Below are 13240 nucleotides of genomic sequence, written 5' to 3'. Positions count from 1 at the left end.
GAGGTCACAGCAGCACTTGCAGTGTAGGTCCTCTCCTGTGGAAGATCAGGTATCGAGTGATTAAGCAGATAGAAAATGGCGGTCATGCCTGCGGCGGTGCGTACCGCGACCGCCGGCGCACATCGTCATTGGCTCCTGAGACCCATAGGGTTCAATGTTAACCAATGCTGCTTTGCGCCGCGGTCTTCGACCGCCTACCGCCATGGTGTGCCACGCCAGCGCATTGACCTCACATCCCATTGTCGCACTTCACAGGTCAGGCAGCCGCCATTTTAAGGGCCAACATGGCTTACTTTCTACTGCGTCACACATACCTAGGCCTTGCATCGACACTCATACAAGCCATTCAATGCATTGGGAATCGTGTTATGTGCAAGCTGTGGGAATGTACCTGTGGGTTGAGTGACTCTGTGCTCGCTGTTGTCCTTCATAGGCACCGTCCGCTGGGACATGCGAGGAGATGGAGAAATCTTCCCGTTTACAGACCGCTGGTGGACCTGTCGACAATGGAGGAAAGACATGTCATACTGACATACAGGCTTGACCGAGCCACTATTCATGAACTGTGTGCCCAGCTGGAGGCAGACCTGATGTCACCAATCCGCCAACCCACAGAGATACCTCCTCTAGTGCAGGTGCTGTCAGTACTCCATTTCTTTGCAAGTGGGTCATTTCAAACAACAGTGGCCATATCATCAGGGATGTTTCAGCCTATGTTTTCCAAGGTGTTGTCCAGAGTGTTGTCTGCCCTGCTGAAACACATGCGCAGCTACATCATTTTCCCTGAGGTGGGGGATTTGGCTACAGTGAAGGGTGATTTCTATGCCCTTGGACATATCCCCAACATCATAGGTGCCATTGATGGGACACATGTTGCTTTGGTCCCCCCCAGCAGGAGTGAACAGGTGTACAGGAACAGGAAGAGTTATCATTCCATGAATGTACAGATGGTGTGTTTGGCTGACCAGTACATCTCCCATGTGAATGCCAAGTTCCCTGGCTCAGTGCATGACGCCTACATCCTGCGGAATAGCAGCATCCCTTACGTGATGGGTCAACTCCAGAGGCACCGGGTGTGGCTATTAGGGGACTCTGGTTATCCCAACCTGTCATGGCTACTGACCCCAGTGAGGAATCCCCGGACAAGGGCAGAGGAACGGTACAATGAGGCCCATGGGAGAACTAGGAGGGTGATCGAGCGGACCTTCGGCCTTCTGAAGGCCAGGGTCTGCTGCCTCCATATGACAGGTGGATCCCTATTGTACTCACCAAAGAAGGTGTGCCAGATCATCGTGGCCTGCTGTATGCTTCGCAACCTGGCTTTGCGACGCCAGGTGCCTTTTCTGCAGGAGGATGGTCCAGATGGTGGTGTTGTAACAGCTGTGGAGCCTGTGGAGAGTGAAGACGAGGAAGCCGAAAAGGATGACATAGACAACAGGAACACAGTAATACAGCAGTATTTTCAATGACACACAGGTAAGATTCCAACCCGGCATATTACATATACTTAACCCCTACTACCTCTCTACTATCTGAACTTTTCCCCCTGTGTATGGTAACTGAGTTGTGACTTTCCATTCCAATTTCAGAGATGTGGGCCATACTGCGTGACATCTGCTTTGTTTCCCCATGGACTACAGCTGTGTGACAGTGGTATGTTGGCATCACAATGTAAATATGCATTTTGGGACGGTAATGTCTAATACATTGGTACAAAATCACAGCCAGACTCCTGATTGTTTTGTGCAATAACAGTGTTTATTTCAGTGCTACATATTGGTGGGTGGTTGCAAATCGGTGAGGGGTGATGGTGGAGGATTGTCCATGGCAGTGTCCAGACTATTAGTTTCACAGGTGCAATGTCCAAATGCCTGTGGAAAGTGGAGCATGGGCAGTATAAGGATGGACAGGGTGTCAATGTGGGACAGGGGATGACAATCAGGGAGGTATCCTTTCCTGGCGGGGGTCTTGGCATCTTACTCTGTCTTCTTCCTGGATCTCAGGGCCCGCTTGCGGGGTGGTTCTCCTTCTGCAGGGGGTGGGGTGTTGGTGGCCTGTTGGTCCTGTGGCGGGGCCTCCTGTCCACTAGCGCCGGCAGAGGTGGTAGGCAGTTCTTGGTCCATGCTAGTGTCAGGGGCCCTTTGTCCTGCCACAGTGTCCCGCAATGTGGTGACTACCTGATTCAGAGCCCCTACAATGGTGGCCAGGGCGGAACTGATGTTTCGAAGTTCCTCCCTGAACCCCAAATACTGTTCCTCCTGCAGAAGCTGGATCTCCTGAAACCTGGCCAGGACCGTCGCCATCGTCTCCTGGGAGTGGTGCTATGTTCCCATGATGGAGGAGAGGGCCTTGTGGAGAGTGGGTTCCCTGGGCCTGTCCCCCCCTTATCGCACAGCAGCCCTCCCAGTTCCCCTGTTTCCCGGGGCCTCTGTCCCCTGGACCGTGTGCCCACTACCACTGCCCCCAGGTCCCTGTTGTTGTTGGGGTGGTGGGTTAACCTGGGTGCCCTGTAGTGGTGGACACACCGCTGATTGACGTGTCCTGGGGACTGAGGGATGGGCCCGCTGGGTGGGTGCTGTGCTGGTGTTCCCAGAGGGGGGAAGGTCTGCTATGGCCTGTGGCTGTCTGAGGGGAACCGACTGTCCCGAGGTCCCTGATGGGCCGGGCTGGTCATCTAGATCCAGGTCGACAGAGGTGCTGTCCTCACTGTGGGCCTCTTCTGGGGGTGGAGTGGACATTTGTGGACCCTCCTGCGCGGTGACGTGGCGTTCGGGTCCTGCAGGGGTATAAAAGTATGGTTATTGCATTTGTGTGTGCCATAGCGTGTAATGGGTGGGTGCCCTTGTACCCCAGTACTGGCATTCCCGTGTGGGGGCTTTAGTGACAGTGATTTGGGGGGGATGGGTATGTGCAGTGGACATGCTTTGGTGATGGGTGTCCATGCTTTGTGGTCGCATGCAGGGATTGGTGTTGGGATGGGTGGCTTGTGATGGTGAGACATTTGCAAGGAACAGGATGTGATGGGGGTGAGGGTGAAGGTGGGGGTATGAGTTGGCATGCTGGTGGGGTGGGGGGGATGAAGTAGTGAAGATGAGACTTTACCAGAGTCCATTCCTCCAGAGTCCACTCCTGCGAGGCCCTCAGGATGCAGGATCGCCAAGACTTGCTCCTCCCATGTTGTAAATTCTGGGGGAGGAGGTGGGGGTCCGCCGCCAGTCCGCTGCACCGCGATGTTGTGCCTGAATACCATTGAACGCACCTTCCCCCGTAGGTCGTTCCACCTCTCGCTGATGTCGTCCCTATTTCTTGGGTGCTGTCCCACAGCGTTGACCCTGTCGACTATTCTGCTCCATAGCTCCATCTTCCTGGCAATGGTGGTGTTCTGCACCTGTGTGCCGAAGAGCTGTGGCTCTACCCGTACAATTTCCTCCACCATGACCCTGAGTTCATCGTCAGAAAACCTGGGGTGTCTTTGCGGTGCCATGGTGTGGTGTGGGTGCTGTGTGGGGTGGATTGTGTGGTGCTAATTGTGGTGATGTGTATTGTTGTGTTGTGTGAAGTGCGTGCTAATATTGATGGGTGACAGTAAAATGCGCGTCTGGGTGCTCGGATGTCTTTTCTCTGTGCGTGGTCCCGATTCTCTAGGAGTGGAGGTTTGTGTGTGATGTGGGTGTGTGTTTTATATTGTAGTGGGTGTGTGGGAGTGGTGTGTGTATGTGTATCAGGTGTGTGTATTTGTAATTGTCCAATGTGGCGGTGTTTTGTTGAAGTGTGTGTATTTTGAACGCGGTGGTGTGTACCGCCAATAGAATACCACGGTTGAAAGACCGCCACGAGGATTCGTGTGTCGTGATAGTGTGGGCGTATTTCTGTTGGCGTGACGGTGGAGGTTTGGTCATCGCCAGTTTCTCGCTGCCCTTTTGTGTGGCGGACTTTTGTGGATGTCTGTATTTTGGCGGTTTGCCTGTTGTGGGTCAGAATGACCGTGGCGGTTTACCGCGGCCTCAGCGGTGATCTGGCGGTCTTCTGCACGGCGGTAAGTGCCTTTTACCGCCAAGGTTGGAATGACCACCTTAATCTTTAGAAATAAACAGTTGTCTTCTTGTTACACACTGTAACTGGTATGCGTAAAAAACAACGCATGGAGACCACAGAGGAGGAGATGCGTGGAAAAACAGGGTGCTGCACTGATGACGCAGCACTGATGATGCGTCGTTTCTTTCTAAGCTGCAAGGTGTTTGCGCCATTTTTTGGTGCGCTGTCTTGGTTCCTCACAGCGGTGGGGGATATTTTGATGCTCAGGGATGATGCAGGGAAAATTCTCTGGGAGAAGACACAGGCGCTGCGTCAATCCGGTAGGTGAGGCATCAAATTTTCAGTTGCAAGGCAGGCGCTGCGTCAACTTTCTAGTCGAAAAGTCAGATCTGCGTAGTTCCGGTCAGCTGTGCAGCGATTTATCGGTCGCAATGCAGGCTTTGCATCAATTTCGGAAGGCAGTGTGTCGATTTTTGAGGCACAAGGAGTTTCCTGAAGAGATGAAGGGCCAGATGTAGCAAAGGTTTTTACCCATTCTGTGTCTATGGGAAAAAGTGTTCCTACATATGTCCCGAAGTCTTTTTGGGCCTCAGACTTCAGAAAAGAGGAGGCAAGCTCATTCCAAGCCCTTGGAGAGCACTTTTGGGGAAGGCAGAGTCCTTCTCAGCAAAGTCAGAGGCCAATAGAGCAGCAGGGAAACAGAAGGGCAGCAGTCCTTCTCAGCAAGGCAGTCCAGATGAGTCCTTTGGGCAGCCAGGCAGCTCCTCTGACAGGTTGCAGGTGTAGGTCCAGAAGAGTTTGGTCTGGTTGGACCCAGTTTATGTACCCAAAAATGCCTTTGAAGTGGGGGAAGGCTTCAAAGAGTGGTTTTGAAGTGCACAAGTTCCCCTTTCAGTTCAGTCCTGTTTGCCAGGGTCCCAGTAGTGGTTTTAGCAGTCCATTGTGTGAGGGCAGGCTACTAGCCTTCGAAATGTAAGTGTCACGCCCTCCACCCTTCCAGCCCAGGAAGACCCATTCAATATGCAAATGAATGCAGGTGTTACTGAGTGTCCTGTGTTTGTGGTTGTCTGGGTCAAATGCACTAGGGAGCTATCAACCAGCACAGACCAGACGTTGATTAGAGACAGGCTCTAGGGTACACATGGTTTTAAGTGCATAGAAATGTGCACTTTCTAAAAGTGGGATTTCTAAAATAGTAATATAAAATCCAACCTCACCAATAGGCATGATTTTTCATTACCATTCTAGCCCTACTAAATATGACCTGGTTACCCCTTTCAGACCAGACAATACCACTGAAAAAAGAATATGAGAGCGAACCTAATGCTAGTCTATGAAAGGAGCAGGCCTCGCAGTAGTGGAAAAAGAATTACGGGTTTTTCAATACCAGGACGTATAAAACACATAGGTGCATTGTAGGAGGCTGGCCTGGCTTGTAGTGGGTACCAGGGGTACTTACACCTTGTGCCAGGTCCAGTTATCCCTTATTAGTGTAGAAGAGGTGTTTCTAGCAGCTTAGACTGATAGAAGGTAGCTATGGCAAAGCAGCTTAGGCTGGACTAGGAGACATGTAAAGCTCCTACTATACCACTGGTGTCATATGCACAATATCATAAGAAAACACAATACACAGAATTACTCAAAATAAAGGTACTTTATTTTTATGACAATATGCCAAAAGTATAACAGTGAGTACCCTCAGGATGGGGATAAGTTATATACACAAGATATATGTACACAAACCAAAATTAGGTAAGTAATAGCAATAAAAGTAATGCAAGCAGTGTAGAATTACAGTAGATTGCAATAGGAGCACATAGGTATAGGGGCAACACAAACCATATACTCCAAAAGTGGAATGCGAACCACGAATGGACCCCAAACCTATGTGAGCTTGTAGAGGGTCGCTGGGACTGTAAGAAAACAGTGAGGGTTAGAAAAATAGACCACCCCAAGACCCTGAAAAGTAGGTGTAAAGTGCACCTACTACCCCCAGAGAGCACAGAAGTCGTGATAGGGGGATTCTGCAGGAAGAACAAACACCAGCAATGCAACAACAGTTGATTTCCAGACCTGAGTACCTGTAAGACAAGGGGACCAAGTCCAATAGTCGCGACAGTGTCGAAAGTGTGCAGGAGCCCAGGAAATGCCAGCTGAGGGTGCAAGGAAGCTGCCACCGGATGGAAGAAGCTTGGAGTTCTGCAAGAAAGAAGAGAGCTAGGGACTTCTCCTTTGGAAGACGGATGTCCCACGTCGCGATGAAGCTTGCAGAGGTGTTCCCATGCAGAAAGATCACAAACAAGCCTTGCTAGCTGCAAGGGTCGCGGTAGAGGTTTTTGGGTGCTGCTGTGGCCCAGAGGGACCAGGATGTCGCCACTTGGAGGAGGAGACAGAGGGGGCACCCAGCAACTCAGGGAGCCCTGAGTACCTCAACAGGCACTTGGAAGAAGAGTGAACCGGAGTCCACGCGAAGTTACAAAAGGGAGTCCCACGACGCCGGAGGACAACTCAGAAGGTTGTGCACTGCAGGAAGGAGTGTCGGGGACCCAGGCTTGGCTGTGCACAAAGGAAATCCTGGAAGAGTGCACAGGAGCCGAAGCAGCTGCAAATCACGTGGTACCCAGCAATGCAGTCTAGCGAGGGGAGGCAAGGACTCACCTCCACCAAACTTGGACTGAAGAGTCACTGGACTGTGGGAGTCACTTGGACAGAGTTGCTGAGTTCCAGGGACCACGCACGTCAGGATGAGAGGGGAACCAGAGGACCAGTGATGCAGTCTTTTGGTGCCTGCGTTAGCAGAGGGAAGATTCCGTCGACCCACAGGAGATTTCTTCAGAGCTCCTGGTGCAGGGAGGAGGCAGGCTACCCCCAGAGCATGCACCACCTGGAAACAGTCGAGAAAGCCGGCAGGATGAGGCGATACAAGGTTGCTAGTAGTCGTCTTGCTACTTTGTTGCGGTTTTGCAGGCGTCCTGAGCTGTCAGCGGTCGATCCTTTGGCAGAAGGTGAAGAGGGAGAAGCAGAGGAACTCTGATGAGCTCTTGCATTAGTTATCTGACGAATTCCCCAAAGCAGAGACCCTAAATAGCCAAAAAAGGAGGTTTGGCTACCTAGGAAGGAGGATTGGCTACCAAGAGAGGTAAGAGCCTAGCAGAAGGAGCCTCTGACATCACCTGCTGGCACTGGCCAGTCAGAGCAGTCCAGTATGCCCCCAACACCTCTGTTTCCTAGATGGCAGAGGTCTGGGACACACTGGAGGAGCTCTGGGCACCTCCCCTGGGAGGTGCAGGTCAGGGGAGTGGTCACTCCCCTTTCCTTTGTCCAGTTTCGCGCCAGAGCAGGGCTGGGGGATCCCTGAACCGGTGTAGACTGGCTTATGCAGAGATGGGCACCATCTGTGCCCATCAAAGCATTTCCAGAGGCTGGGGGAGGCCACTCCTCCCCAGCCCTCACAGCTATTTCCAAAGGGAGAGGGTGTTACACCCTCTCTCAGATGAAGTCCTTTGTTCTGCCTTCCTGGGCCAGGGCTCCCTGGACCCCTGGAGGGCAGAAACCTGTCTGAGGGGTTGGCAGCAGCAGCAGCTGCAGTGGAGACCCCGGAAAGGCAGTTTGGCAGGGTCCCAGTGACACATAGACTAAAACAACATATATACAGTGAAATATGGGGGTAACATGCCAGGCAAGATGGTACTTTCCTACATGCATGCCCTGCCTTTTACCTACATAGCACCCTGGCCTATGGGTTACCTATGGCCTACTTTAGGTGTGACTAATATGTAGGAAAAGGGGAGTTTAAGGCTTGGCAAGTACTTTTAAATGCCAAGTCGAAGTGGCAGTGGAACTGCACACAGGCATTGCAATGGCAGGCCCGAGACATGGTTAAGGTGCTACTTATGTGGGTGGCACAATCAGTGCTGCAGGCACACTAGTAGCAATTAATTTACAGGCACTGTGCACATGTAGTGCACTTTACTAGGGACGTATAAGTAAATCAAATATGCCAATTGGGGATGAACCAATGCTACCACGATTAAGGGAGAGAGCATATGCCCTTTAGCACTGGTTAGCAGTGTAAAGTGCGCAGAGTCCTAAAACCAGCATAAAACAGTGTCTGTAAAAGTGGAAGAAGGCAGGCAAAAAGTTGGGAGATGACCACCCTAAAGCTGTCAGATCTAACAAATGGTTTTTCATAAATCAAAAAAGTATGGGCACGTCTTACCCTTCCGATCCCACCTACTTCGATCTCTGTATTTAACAGATTTGGTTGTCAGATGTGAGTCTTGATATTGATAATTATTTATAAAGCACAATGAATGCCCAAGGGAGTCTTTGCGCTAATGTCCATAAGAAACTGTAATGTGGTAGAGAGAGAATGAAGGAAACTAAAGAGTCGTGGACTAAAGCCAAGTTTTGAAATGTTTCCTAAAGAAGCTCAAATATGGCTTACCTCTTATATGCCCTAGGCAACCGATTCCAAAGTAGGCAGGACGAATAATCAAAACTCCTCCCATCACAAGACTTTTTTTGATTTTGAGGACAATAACCTTTTTAGATGTTTCAGAAGGCAGACTTCTGCTTGCGGTATACCATAAAAATGTTTCCATTAAGTGCTCTGGGCGGGAAACATCCGGAAGCACGACTCCGGAACAACAAAGTCGTAAACAACGCAAGAGGAACAACGCTTGCATGAACAACAACTTTGTTTTTCTATGCCTTAGCCACGCATGTGCTGAACAATGCACATGCGTGGTTAAGGCACAGAAAAAGGGAGTCAGCATCGGGAGAGGATGCAGTCAGGTGAGTGGGGCTGGGACAGGGTTGGGGGTAGTTTTAAGGGGTGGGGTAGTTTTGTTTTTACGGGTGGGGTGGGTGGTCCGGGTAGTTATGGTTTTTAAGGGTTGGGTGGGGGATAGGGTAGTTCTGTTTTTTAGAGATCAGGGAGGGGCGATGGGTAGGTTTGTTTTTAGGGGCGGGGTGGGGATAGATTTCGTTTTAGGGTTGGGTGGGGGGATCAGGGTAGTTTTAGGAGAGGGGGTCAGGGTAGTTTTATTTTTAGGGGCGGGGTAGTTTTGTTTTTAGGGGTAGGGGTTGGGGTTATTTTAGTATTGGGGGTCGGGGTAATTTTAGTTTGAGGAAGCGGGATGGGAGGTCAGGGAAGTTTTAGTTTTAGGGGCAGGGGTGGGGGGTTGGGGTAGTTTTGTTTTTAGGGGCACGGTGGGGGGTTGGGGTAGTTTTGTGTTTAGGGGTGGGGGGTCAGGGTTGTTTTAGTTTTTAGGGGCCGGGTAGGGAGGTAAGGGTAGTTTTAGTTTTTAGGGGTGGGGGTCAGGGTAGTTTTAGTATTAGGGACAGAGGTTAAGCATCAGGGTAGTTTTAGTATTAGGGGTGGGGTACTTCTGGGAATTAGAACAGGTGGGGGGGTCGCATGCTGGAACCACGCATGCCATCCTACATATGCCTTTACAATGAAAAATTGTTGTTAAGGCATGCGTGGTAAAGGCATTTGTGGTAACAACGCGGTCGTTGTTCCGACCGCGTTGTTTAAGCATGTGTGGTTCCAGGATTCATTGTTCCATCATACATTGGATCCAGGCCAGTATAACGGAGAGGTTTGTGCACTGTACATGGTCCTCTACACACTACAATCTGTGTGTCATCAGCATAAGAGATGGTTGAGAGTCCGAAGGACCTGATCAGCTTAGCTAGGGAAGCCACATAAATATTGAAAAGCATAGAACTCAGTGATGACCCTTGCAGGATGCTGCAGGGCAACGAGAAGGAATAAGAAGTGAACACTCCTAAATGGAAAGATTGTTCCCTGTCAGTGAGGAATAAACAGAGGAGATCGTAGGCAGAGTCACCAATGCCAGTCTCAACAAGGCGTTCCTGTAGGACCCCATGACTCACAGTATTGAAGGCTGCTGATAGGTCCATAAGTACCACGCAGTCTTTTCTCCGTTGTCCGTGATGTGATGAATTTCTTCAGTGGACACTACCAGTGCTGACTCAGTGATATGGCCCTTCCCAAAGCCAAACTGAGCTCGCTCCAAAATCCCATTTTGATCTAAATACTCTGAAAGAGAGCACCTGGACCGTTTTGAAAAGCTTTTTGGAGGATTTTGTTTGTTGAGTTTTCAGTAAGGTATTTAGTTTTCTCTTCTAGAATCATAATTTTATATTCCTGTAAGACTAGTTTTCTACCTAGCTCTTTTCTCTAAACAATAATTACTCCTACAAACGTTTTCCTGTCATCAACACTGCTGTTTCATCACACTAAGTTTAGAAGAGAACCAATAAGCTGTAGGCTGACTTTTATCATTTTTAACAGGTCTAGTAGGAGCTAAATTATGGGGATGGGTGGTGGTCCTCGAGGCTGCGGGGGGGGCAAAGGGACCACCTCATTTCATTAACAATAGTGCCCAGGGAGCTCCCTCGGGGCTGTGTGGGGGCTAGGCACCCCCTACATTCAAAATTAGAATGCCCAAAGGACCTGGCCCACCCGGGGCTGCAGTTAAACAAGCGAGGGAGCCTGCGCTTATTTTATATTTATTTTTTTAGGCCGTTCCGTAGATCTGCTGCAGCTCCTGATGAAGATGTAAAAAAACAAATGCTGTCTTTTTTTCTGGGACTCAGTCGTAACATGGCTGCCACCACTTGTTTGCTTAAGTGTTGGCAGCCAATCAGATCTCAGTATGAGATTGGAAGGGTTTGCGGAGCCTTCACGTCCCTATACATACAAATTCATTTTTTCTTTAATTACTAAAAAACGACTGAACGGATTTACACCAAATAACAGAAAAGTTCAGTGTGGACCAAGGGCTACCTTTTTGCCAAATTTGGTGTAATTCCGTCCAGTGGTTTGAGCGCTATTCCTGTTCAAAATCCTTATAAAAATGCATTGGGAAAAAGCTTTTTGGGATGCCCCACCCCCTTTTTCTCTGCCCGTGCTTGACAGATCACCCTGAAACTTTCCAGACAGACACTTGAGTGTTGGCGTGAAGATTCATCAAACGGTGCCAAAGTTATTAGCAAAACAAAAAATGATTTTCCTATAGAAACTAGGTCCTAACTATAACTACCTAGTGGTGACCACCACTAGGTAATAATGATATGGTCCAGATTAACACTTCTGCCTCCCCTATTTTATATATATACTATATATATTTTCTCCATAGCTGCTGCCCAATACATTTACCACCTTACGGCAATGGCTGGGCAGCTGCCCATTTTCAATATCTCCACAGCATCCTTTGCAACAAATAGTACACACTTGCAAACAGATGATACTGTGTTTTCATTGCGTAGGACCACTTATTTCAAAGGGCTTGTATTTTGTATGTCCGCATTCAAGATGCGGGGTAATTCATAATGAAACCAGTTGGCGAGTGAGGGTGTGTTTTGCTTTCACTAATGACCGAGCTGACAAAAATCTCTGGAATGCACTTCTTAGTTTTAAGAAGACATTTATTATTATTCCACCACGAGGTTCCTAAAAAATGAAGGAGATTAGTAGGTTGAAGGCACACGTTTAAAAGTAGTCACAGCAATGAAAGGAAAATATATCAAAGTGAGCCTCAACTGCAATGTACAAAGCAAATATATGTGATTATATTATAGCATAATAGCGAAGCAAAGGATAAAGTCAAAAATTCATCACCGTAGGGTCTGCCAAGCTCTTCATCTTTCTCATGCCAGCAAGTTGCTGACCCCTGTTCAACTGCAAGAAAGAGATATCCACCCTCACAGGAAAATGTCAGGCATTTGACGTCCAATCCTGACCGAGGTCTCGGAAATTCCCCTCGCTACTGACCAGGGCCACCTTTTTATAGCTTAAACAACCATGGAAAAAGCCTTCTGAAAGGCCCTTCCCTCTCAGATGTAAATATTCAAAACATGCTGGCTACTGTAGGTCAGAATTGGAAGACAAAACATTGAAAATTAGCCAACATTTCAAGGCTGCCTCCTCCAAGGCCAACCTGTTCCCTGCACTGAAGAAAAACAACAAATATGTGCTCTCTTATCAAGAGCGGTTCGTGTTCGATGACAGAAATACGAAGAAACAAGCTTAGTTTACCATGTGGAAAAACATAGCTCATCTGCAATGTCTCAACTGCAATGTCTAACGCCACGATAAAGCCAATAGGCAGCTAAACTGAATACAAAATGTAATCTGCAACTGGTGAACATTGAACAACTAATATGCACAGTGGTGAAACACAAAGTCAGTGGTCAAACCTACCTATTTTCACTTCATCTCCACCCTCTGACCAATGACTTTGTGAACTTTTTTCTTATTTCAAACAAAAAGAAAACATCATAAGCAAATTAGATTTGCATTGTATACAGCAACATAATGCAATAATAAAAGCAATCACTGTAAAGCAATGGAAGTGAATTAATATACTGATCTTATAAACTTTCAAATCAGACACACCTACAATGAAAAGACTGAAGCTTATATATATTCTAATTGGGATAATAACTGATTGAATAGTGTCTCTAGGATAGTAAGTTTGTGTAGAATTCGATGGAAACATCATGAGTTCTAATTAAGTAAAGGTACACGGTCCACCTGAAAGGTTTGCTGGAATATAAGTGAAAGTCAGGTTTCCACACGAAAAACAGCCAGCTAACTGGCAATTTTGTTTAATGAGACTGGCAGCAGTCTTCAGATGATAACAAGACATGGGTTAGTTCCAGTGGAAGAATGCAATCAAGCAAGTTGACAGAACATCCATGGTACTCCGTATTGTTCCCATGTGGAACTTGAATGAAGGATGCAATTTGCACAAAATGGATCCATGGGTTTTGTACTTTAAAAGCAGCAGGGGCGTTGCACAAAGGTTATCAATCAGGTTCAGGCTGGGGGTGCAGTCCCTCCCCCGACCCCACACGCAAACGCCCGAAAGGAGACCACATAGCACACTCATGGTCAGTGGCAAGTCGTAGTAGGATCTGCAAAAGAAACAAGTATGACTTTTTTTGCAAATAACATTGGTCATCTGAAATGTGCTCTCCTTTTTCCTTTCCTTGTTTTATAATAAGCAGGACGTTATTGGGGCACTTTGCTATAATTTCTGCAGGTTCTGGAGGGCCATTTGCGGATTCAACCCACACCTCAGCACTGAGGTTTTTATCTGCTGCACCACAGCTTCCCTTTCCTAGCACTGTCAGAAGGGCTGGGGCAGACTCATTCTTTACCAAACCT

Source organism: Pleurodeles waltl, chromosome 5 (genome assembly GCF_031143425.1).
Source record: "Pleurodeles waltl isolate 20211129_DDA chromosome 5, aPleWal1.hap1.20221129, whole genome shotgun sequence".
Lineage (NCBI taxonomy): Eukaryota > Metazoa > Chordata > Amphibia > Caudata > Salamandridae > Pleurodeles > Pleurodeles waltl.
Note: the sequence above shows the minus strand (reverse complement) of the source record.